The 10,310-nt window shown below is 43.5% G+C and overlaps 1 non-coding gene across 1 annotated transcript; it reads right to left on the bottom strand.

The window, feature by feature from the left end:
- Nucleotides 1-2,251: 2,251 nt before the first annotated feature.
- trnan-auu (transfer RNA asparagine (anticodon AUU)) lies at nucleotides 2,252-2,325 on the bottom strand. The gene has a single exon. It is a non-coding gene; the product is annotated as a tRNA-Asn (tRNA).
- Nucleotides 2,326-10,310: the final 7,985 nt, after the last annotated feature.

The following is a 10,310-nucleotide window of genomic DNA, read 5'->3' as shown; positions in this document are numbered from 1 at the left end:
TTTTTCCTTCAGACAGTTATCCAGCTCCCGTTTGAAAGATAAGATTGAGTCTGCCTCCAGTACATTCCAGATCCTAACCACTCGCTGTTAAAAGGCCACCTCCTGTTCCTATGTGTAAAGTCTGGGAAACACTCGATCAATTCCTGCCACAAGCACAGCCTTCCTAAATATAGCACCTTCTTTCTATTCTCGTAAAACCAGCTCCTGAAGTATAGGCCAGCTGTGTAGGTTAAAGCTCTGGTTATGTTCCTAACATTGCTGTAGTGTTTCCGTAATGTAGTTGATATCACATTCACCTCACACGCGAAAAGTCCACAGTTCGAAACTGTGTGGAAATATTTTGAAAACTTGTTCATTATAAATTTTTGAAAAAATTGATTTATTCACATTCATGGTTCAATATTAACAAAACACAATGTCCCACAGCCTTGTTAAATTTTCTGATATCTCTGTGCAGTTCTGTATACACTCAAACTCTACACTTGAACTGAATGCTCATAAAAATATTGGAGTGGGAAGTCACTGGATAACAGCACAGCTGGCAATGTTTGCGGAATATATTTGTGCAGCCAAAATGCACAATGACAACCTGGAACTGTGTGGCACCGAATCCTCGGGAAAAAATAGTTAAAGGCATCGTCCTTGGGTGGGCTCAAATCACCAAACTTTCAGTTAACAGCCGAACGCGTTAACCCGTTGTGCCACAGATACTTACACTGACAACCACTGCAAGACATCCCAAACCAGGGTGTCAGTCAGTTAAAGCTACAGATTGCTCTGACCGGGATGGAACTTGTCCACTCTCAGTTGTACTTTTCTCGAATAAAGGGTGGGACATTCATTGTGGATGTGTGGAAGCAGTCTGGTCCCGCACACTGCAGACACTTCCATGTCACCGCAGTGTGCAGGTAACCCTTAGGTCTCCAGCAGCAGACCCTCTGGTGTACAGGTAAGGTCTGTACAGTGTAAGGGTACATTCAGTGTTGCATAACAGTGTTACAGACATCACATAGTAAACAGGCATGCATACAAAACAGCCTGCTTTTTAAAAAGCGTTGCCTTTATTCATCCTGCGGAATGCATATTGCACAGATAATCTCAGCACACATTGTGCAGGCAAAGGCAGCAGTAGACAACAAACTGGTTTCTCCTCCGTTGATTTGTAACAGGTAACTGCCGGTTGAACACACGATTTGACAACTAGACTTGTAGTTCAAGCATCAATGACAAAGGCAACAAAACTGCCCATAAGCACCAGGTGTCTTTCACTTGTTTGTCCCAAGTGTATTTCCAGCAGTTTCCTACTTTCACAGGTGGAGATACCGGGGCTGGACCATGCTGCTAAAATACAATGAGGTCGGGATAAAAGTTCCTCACGTACTCAGGGCAAATTAAATGATTGATAAAAACATAGAAACATAGAAAATAGGTGCCGGAGTAAGCCATTCAACCCTTCTAGCCTGCACCGCCATTCAATGAGTTCATGGCTGAACATGAAACTTCAGTTCATTGATGTTCTACAATGGATTATTAATGTTGTTTAAATCAATTTATCTTTTTTCCACATGAAATGCATGTAACTCTTTCTTATAAGGTTTTAATTTTGAAAAACAGCTTCGATTCCAGGTCAGGGCGGCAACTTTTGGAACACCGTTTTTAATTCAAAACCTTATAAAATTGACGACATGCAGCTAATGTGAAAAAATAATAATTCATTTAATCACCATTAATTAACCGATTGCATTTTTCAGAATAAAATAAATAATAATATAGTTACTGAGGGACAGTGGTATCTTCAATCATTCATTTTCTCTTTACATGTGATGAACTTTTATCCCTATCTCATTTATACGCTGTATTTTATGAGAATGGTTTAAAATTGTAAGTGTTTATGACTCAGTTGTAAAACCATTGAAAGTGTGTGTGCCTTGTCTTGATATGAGGAGCACTTGAGACCGAAGTTCCAGTTCTATATATGTATCAATGGAATCAATTTCCACCAGTTTCTTTAAGCCCAGTAACATAATTCATTTCTAGTGGACTGGATGGAGGAACATGATCATGTAAAAAATTGTTATCGTTTTACATGAACTGAATGCTCATAAAAGTGTTGGAGTGGGAACTCACTGGATAACAGCACAGCTGGCAATGTTTGCCGAATATATTGGAATATATTCGTGCAGCCAAAACGCACAATGACAACCTGGAACTGTGCGGCACTGAATCCTCGGGGAAAAACAGTTAAAGGCTTTGTCCCTGGGTGGGCTCGAAGCACCAACCTTTAGGTTAATAGCCAAATGCGCTAACCCATTGCGCCACAGAGACAGGCGCAGGAACATGTTACAAGACTTCCAAAACAAAGATGTCAGTCAGTTAAAGCCTCAGAATGCTCCGACCGGGATGGAACTCGTCCACTCTCAGTTGTACTTTTCCCAATAAATGGAGGGACATTCAGTGTGGATGTGTGGAAGCAGTCTGGTCCCGCACACTGCAAACAATTCCATGTCACCACCAACCAGCACCATAACCGGAGTGATCTACCTTCCAGCCTTCCGGTGCCTTGTCTATGACGAAGTATTCTTTTTGTCCCGAAGCCGGTATTAGGTTTTAATTCCTTTTCAGCTCCTGACTGCGGATATTCCTGTGATTAAATGCGAACAAAATGCTTACAAGGACAAGTGGATTCACCTTTTCTTTGTTTGTTGAAATTTCAAAGATTGAAAGTGATGCACATCAACCCCAAACCTCGTCAACTACTCACTAACCGCTACACGCTGCTCCCGTGAGATGGAAGCCCAGTTGCTGTTTCAAGCTTGAATGCGGGAACAAGCAGAACTCATTCAAAGAAAGTCCAAGTCCCTGAGGCACCTGATTATTTGCACCGAACTCCCTCGCAAAGAGTTGAGGTTCGTGTGGGTTGATCTGGCCATATCTTTCCCCACACTACAACACTTCAAACATAACTCTACGGCTGTAAAGTGCTTTGGGGCATCATGAGTTCCTGAAAGGCACTGCAGAAATACAAGTCCTTCTTTGCAAAAGTTCTGTGCAAATTCAAAATTCACGGCAAAATAAAGGGCTCAGTTGGGAATTGAACCCTCGATTTCTCACAAATTTTAATTAACAACTCCAAAGCGAGAATCATACCTCTAGATCAATGAGCCTACAGTTTGACAACTGCAGAGATAAGGTGTAACCATTATAAAAGCATTTTTTTATATGTAGCTATTCTTGATTAGAGGAGCACATGGGACCGAATCAGTGACTTTGCTTTTTCGTCCTGTCTTCTGAAGTGCCGCACGGTCCCACTCCGACAGTCAATGAGCTGTTGGGACGTTAGTGTATCCAGGCTGTGGGTGGCCACCCCGAGTGCAGCAGAGGGGTTTCTGCATTAGTTCTGGGTGTGGACATATTTCCCCTTCTCTCTTCCTCTTGTCTGTATCCCTCTGCTTTGTTTTCTGAATTTATTCCCCCGGTCTTATTTTATGTGTTTAAAAGGAAAAAAAAGTGGGCGACACTCTGGAACAATTTCTCTCACTCAAATATATCTATTTAGTGAAGTGAAATAAAGAGCAATTAAACAATAAGGCAGAAGCCACTGTCGCCCTTTTGACAGGAGAATAAACTCGCCCATGACTGTTCATCCACAGCAAGTTTAAACATAATCTTCCTGCACGGGATCCTTTCACGTGGAAAGCAAACGTGATAACGGCTCCACTGCGGAAACCGCTCTGACCAGAAGTACAGCAGAGGGCAGGTGACCAGTGAATGCCTTCTGTGCTGATCGGGAATGTGTTGGCTCACCTTAAACAACTTCTGTCCCTCACTGACAGCTGTCAATCCTTCTCCTCCGCTGCCCTTTACACAAACATGTCACTGATCCCCACCCACCACCCCACATCCCCATCATGTTATCTTCCATGTTAGCACAGTGGGGCCGTGGAGGCACCTACTCTCTCCCCGCGGTTAGTGAACTCAGTCAGTCTGTAAAATTAAAGGGGAACAAGTGTCCCGCAAAGGGCAGGGGAAGGAAGAGAGTCTGTAACCTGGGCTTAATTGTTTGTCAAAGGCTACCCGTCCTGTTGTGTATTTCCAGCAGTTTCCTACTTTCACAGGTGGAGATACCGGGGCTGGACTATGCTCCTAAAATACAATGAGGTCGGGATAAAAGTTCCTCACATCCTCAGGGCAAATTAAATGATTGAACTTCAACAATGGATATATTAATGATGTTTAAATCAATGAATCTTTTTTCTCCATGAGATGCATGTAACTTTTTCTTATGAGGTTTTAATTTTGATGGAATTGCAATTTCCCTGGTCGGAAATCGACCCAGGACCGCGGTGGTGAGAGCGCCGAATCCTGATCACTGGACCACCAGGGAACGCTGCATTGCTGCATCGCTGCATCGTAATGCTTGGTGTCATTATTGTCCTTTTCAATCCACTTGTTTCACACCGAAACAAATTGTAACCATGATCTGAATTTAATGCCACGTGATTCTTTGAAATCATCTTTAAATGATTGGGTAAAACCACTCCTTATACCACCGAAAAACAGCTTCGATTCCAGGTCAGGGCGGTAACTTCTGTAACACCGGTTCTAAATCAAAACCTAATAAAATTGCCGACATGCAGTTAATGTGAAACAATAAGAATTCATTTAATCACTGTTAATTAACCGATAAACTTTTTCAGAATGAAAGAACTAATAATATAGTTACTGAGGGACAGTGGTATCTTCAATCATTCATTTTCTCTTTGCATGTGATGAACTTTTATCCCTATCTCATTTCCACGCTGTATTTTATGAGAACAGTTTAAAATCCTTCCCTTGCTGGGGTACTCCGGAATATTGAAGTTATTTGGGCGTGCACCTTATCTGTACACCCCGCCCCTTTTTCCCAGGTGCAGTACCTTCGTCCCCCCGTTTCATTGTAAAACACACCGCAATCTAATTCATGCAAACTGTTACTCCCGCAATATTGGCCCATCCCCATTGGCGACACAAACCTTCGCTACAGTGTCTCATGCCTGTTAATCCGATGCTGCAATTTAAGTCCACTGTTGTTCCGACCGTCACCGTCAGTATTCCTGATTCTTTATCACAACTAGTGTCATCCGAGCCCCTGTAATACAGGCCTTGCTCAGCCGGTTGTCCTCGGTATGCAGATGAGTTCCCCCATGTTGTTCCCACGAGCATCAGAATCCTGTAAAAGATAATATTTCCCGGTCAACACCGGTTAATTCGTGACCATGGTTTTTCAACTGGGTCCGGTGTTTCCGTTTGCGGATTAACCAAATATCTGTGGAGGCACGCGTGTCTCCCACCATTGTTACCTGATGGGGTCCGTTCCATCTCGGTGCGAGTCCAGACCTCTCGGGGTTAATCTTTACCTGACTGCCTATTTGGGCTATTTGGACCTTCTGTTCCTTAGTGTCCTTCTCGAAGTCCTTGATTACTTGCTGATCTCTAGCCTGTGCTTTTAAGTTTTGTAACTGCTTACAGAGTTCCATCACAAATCTCCGTATTCTGTCTTTTTCAGCTCCTACGTCATCGCTTCCTGTAACCAAGACCTCTGGCAGTCTCATTGCCCTTCCAATCATTAGTTTAAAGGGTGTCAGTCCTGTCGTCCAACGAGGGGATGCCCTGAGCATCATCAGTCCTCGGGGTAACATCTCGACCCACCCTTTCCCACTTTCCTCCATTGTTTTAGCTCGGTCTGTTTTTAAAGTCCTATTCATTCGTTCCACCACTCCGGAGGATTCTGGGTGGCATGGGATGTGGAACCTTTGCCTAATCCCTAGTAAAGCGCAGGTCTGTTCCATCACCTTCCCTGTGAAGTGGGGACCTTGATCTGAGTCCAGCTGCTGTGACATTCCCCATCGGGTTATTATTTCCTCTGCTAGGATTCTGGCCACGGTTTCTGCTGAACAACTTCCCGTGGCGAAAGCGTCTACCCACTTCGTAAACTGCTCTATTATCACCAGACAGTTTGTCATCTCCGTGTTGCTGGGTAACGGTCCAGTAAAATTTACCTGCACGTTTTCCCAGGGTCCCATTCTGACCTTTACTTTCCCCCCTGGGTTATATTTGGTGCATGTCACGCACCTTGTACAGTGGTCCTCTATACCTCTCCCTATTCCCTTCCACCACCAGCATCTGGACATCGAGTTTATCATGTTGGCCCTACCTGTATGGATTTAGTCGGCTCCCCCAGATGCTTTCCGGGGCCACCACATTCCCATCTTTCCTCCATAACCCGCCGGTTTGGGCCCCTCTCTGCTTCCACCCTTCCTTTTCCTGTGGAGTGGCTTCTCCCTGTACCTTGAGCATGTTTACTTCCTCAGGCCCGATTGTACATGCTCCGACCTGGGCTTCCCCGGCCACTGTACCTGTCTCTGCCACCCGCGTGGCTGCCTTGTCTGCCCATGCGTTTCCCTGTTGGTGTTGGTCGGTAATGTTTATGTGCACGTTGACCTTTATTATCACTCCTGGAGTAGGAGGGAGCCTTCCACTAATTGTTTAACAATCTCCTCATGTTTAATCGCCCCTCCTCCTGAGGTCATGTATCCCTGTCTGCTGCAGGCTACCATATAATCATGCACTACTCCAAAAACATATCGACTGTCTGCAGAGATGTTTACTCGTTTTCCCTTCACCAGCCTCAGAGCCTCGGTGAGAGACACCAATTCAGCCACTCCAGCTGATAAGCCCCCTTCTCGCAATCCTTCCCTTTTGACCTGTCTGCTGCTATCTCCCACGGCCCACCCGTCCATGGTGTCTCGTTGATATAGCGCCGAGACCCATCGACGTCTAGATCCATGTCTGCCTCCTGAAACCTGACTACTTCCCTCGCCTTCTCCTGTCGTGTTACACTGATTCTCCTCTCCCTGCGTAATGATCCACCCTGCAGGCTGGTTACAGTTGTCTTTTATTGTCACCGTCCCGTGGGGGGGTAAGAGCATGCTTCCCAACTTGCCCTTCGCACGTCGGATACAGGTTTTAGCCTTCCTGTGTTAAACAATTCCACTAAGGTATCTGGGTATGTATCCCGACATTACTCTGCCACTGGCGGATGCCTGTCCCCATGTAATGATCTTTACTGTGGTGGGTATAGATGTGGAAGGGCCTATTCTGGTCGGGTAATGCCAGGGCTGCAGCACTTGTGAGAGCTTGTTTTAACCTTACAGCCACAATTTCCTGATCTGGGCATTTCTGCCGCAGTTGAATAGCCCTCCTTCCAGCCTGACCCCTGTCACGGTCCCTGCCCTGGGCAGTGATCGAATTGTTTCCTTTCTGTCCTCGGACATCTGTCTCTTCCCTTGTGATATTATGTGTCCGAGATATGTTACTTCACTCCTTCCCTGCTGCACCTTCCTTGGATTTATTTTTAATCCCACACTCTGTAGATCTCCTCACCTTGTAGTTAAAGCTAGTGTGTTGTTGTTCTGTGCTGGAGGCAATAAGGATATCATCCACATACTGCCAAAGGGTGCTCCCTTCTTTGCCTGTTGGGGCCTCGCCTTCCTGCGCCTCCTCCCTGATTGCAGCTAAAACATATCAGGGGAGCTGTGCGGGGGGGTGTCTCCTCCCCCTTCGTCTCTGCTGCTGGTTTTGTATCTTCTCCCTGTGTTCTGACTTTAACTCCTCCACCTGTTCTGCCCACTCCAAAGTTTCATTGTAATCATGCCCCACTTTCAATCCCAACTTCATTATCTTTTGCTGGGCTTCTCCTAGCTCGTCTTTAAACCTCCCGTGCTTGAGGAATCTTTGCATTTTTTTCCTACGACTGCGCACCGTACTATCCGTCTTTTATCTCCTCCAGCTTATTTATCTTAGCTTCTAATTATTGAATTTGATTTGTTTGAGTATCTATTTCTTTTATCTGTCCTCTGTAGCTGGCGAGTATTATTACAGAGGCTTTCTTCGTTTTTCTTTATTCTGACTATCCCACCATTTCCTCCGTCTGTCAGGTGAGTTTTCTGGCTGCCATCCTTACTTTTTCATTTCCTTTATTAAGAAACCCAAATTAATAATGTCCAGTATAAAGCAGCTGTTAATGGAAAGGTTTAACTCCTTTACAGGTTTGTAAGAAGGCCTGACGTCATTACGTGACTTCACGTAATCAACAACATTTTTACCCCAGGTCTTTGTGCCTTCAAAACTTGCTTAGAAATTAGGAATCCGTTAAAACAGCAGAAATCATTGGTAAAGCTGTTATAATTAGCTTTAAATAAAACCTTCTCATCGGGAAAGACAGCCTTTTAGTTTAAACTTCAATTTTTCTAAACTTCCAATTCAAATACTTGCCTAAGATTTTTTTAAATTGATTTAAAACGAGAACACACATTTTTAATAGCTATTTTGTTTACTGAAATCTAATTTAAAATAAGTACTGACAACTGTGGCTTATTTTTCTTAGCTCAGTAAATCAGAGTGTAAACACTCAGAGAAACTGCTACACGGTTTACCTTTTCACACAAGCTATAGACATTCCAGCATTTCATGTTTTTTTAAGGTCCCATTCACTGAGAAAGTCTTGTATTTTATTTCTCTTGGTACAAAAGCTAAACTTCTGGCCGGTGCCATCTTTTTTAAGAAATTAAATTCAGCAACATTTCCTAATTCCCAGTTTTTCCCCTTCCTGTGCTGAGTTCGCATAGATTAGATCCTCTCCCCTCGTTTTTTTCAAAACCCTCCTGCTTGTTTAGACTGTTCGGGACTTTTCCTTGATAAGCACCAACCATTTTGAAAAGGTTTTTAAACCCGAAATTTCAATTTTTCTTGACTGCAGTGAAACTTTCTCATAGTTTAAAATCATTATCAACATAGAGTATTCCAATATTCACACTTTGAAACAAAGCCGAGATTTCACTGTGGCCATTAAGAATATTCAGCTTTCATTGGTTAATTACCCTCCAATTAAACCAATATCTTTTTCACAGCCAATATCAACTCGGATTTATTAAGTTACGTCTTTTTCCATTTAAATCTCCTTTCTTCAAATTAGATTTTGTATAAAACAAGCATTTTACACAGACGGCTTGCGTCTCCGGTAATTTGTTAATTTAAACTACATAAGACCATTGCAAACACGTTTTTGTCTGGATAAGCTTATCCCTCTACCAGATTCCATGTACTGTTTCCAAGCCTTTAGACGCCTCTAACAATACCGCTTTGTTTTCCTTTTAGCACTTATACTCGGGACCCTTTTGCGCCATATCTCAGAGACCCCCCCTTCCCCTTGATCTTTATTTTATCCCACTGGCCAGTTTTCCGAAACATCCTGGGGACTCACACCCCTTTTTAGGTTGTATTCCTTCTTTTCAGGCAATACATCTATCCCCAACCTTGGTTTTTTACCTTCCGTGGTTCCCTATGACTTTGTTCGACAGATTATTCCCTTCTAGTTCTTTATACAGATTGTGTTAGGTAAATTGATGGGATTGAAGGCCGATAAATACATAGGGCCTCATAGACTGCATCCCAGAGTAAGTAAGGAAGTGGCCCTAGAAATAGTGGATGCATTGGTGGTCATTTTCCATTTTCCAACATTCTATAGACTCTGGATCAGTTCCTATGGATTGGAAGTTAGCTAATTTAACCCCACTTTTTAAAAAGGGAGGAGAGCGAAAACAGGGAATTATAAACCGGTTAGCCTGACATCGGTAGTGGGGAAAATGTTGTAATCAATTATTAGAGATGTAATAGCAGCGCATTTGGAAAGCAGTGACAGGATCGGTCCAAGTCACCATGGATTTATGAAACGGAAATCATGCTTGACAAATCTTCTAGAATTTTTTGAGGATGTAACTAGTAGAGTGGACAATGGAGAACCAGTGGATGTGGTCTATTTGGACTTTCAAAAGGTTTTTGACAAGGTCACACACAAGAGATTAGCGTGCAAAATTAAAGCACATGGTATCGGGGTAGTATTAATGTGGATAGAGAACTGGTTGGCAGACAGGAAGCAAAGAGTAGGAATAAACAGGTCCTTTTCAAAATGGCAGGCAGTGACTAGTGGGATACCGCAAGTTTCAGTGCTGGGTCCCCAGTTATTTGCAATATACATTAATGATTTAGACGAAGGAATTGAATGTAATATCTCCAAATTTGCAGATGACACTAAGCTGGGTGGCAGTGTGAGCTGCGAGGAGGATGCTAAGAGGCTGCAGGGTGACAAGGACAGATTAGGTGAGTGGGCAAATGCATGGCAGATGCAGTATAATGTGGATAAATGTGAGGTTATCCACTTTGATGGCAAAATACAGGATGGCAGAATATTATCTGAATGATGACAGATTAGG

This window comes from Pristiophorus japonicus, unplaced genomic scaffold, assembly GCF_044704955.1.
Source record: "Pristiophorus japonicus isolate sPriJap1 unplaced genomic scaffold, sPriJap1.hap1 HAP1_SCAFFOLD_252, whole genome shotgun sequence".
In the NCBI taxonomy this organism is placed as follows: Eukaryota; Metazoa; Chordata; class Chondrichthyes; family Pristiophoridae; genus Pristiophorus; species Pristiophorus japonicus.
Note: the sequence above shows the minus strand (reverse complement) of the source record. Positions and strands in the feature narration are given on the sequence as shown.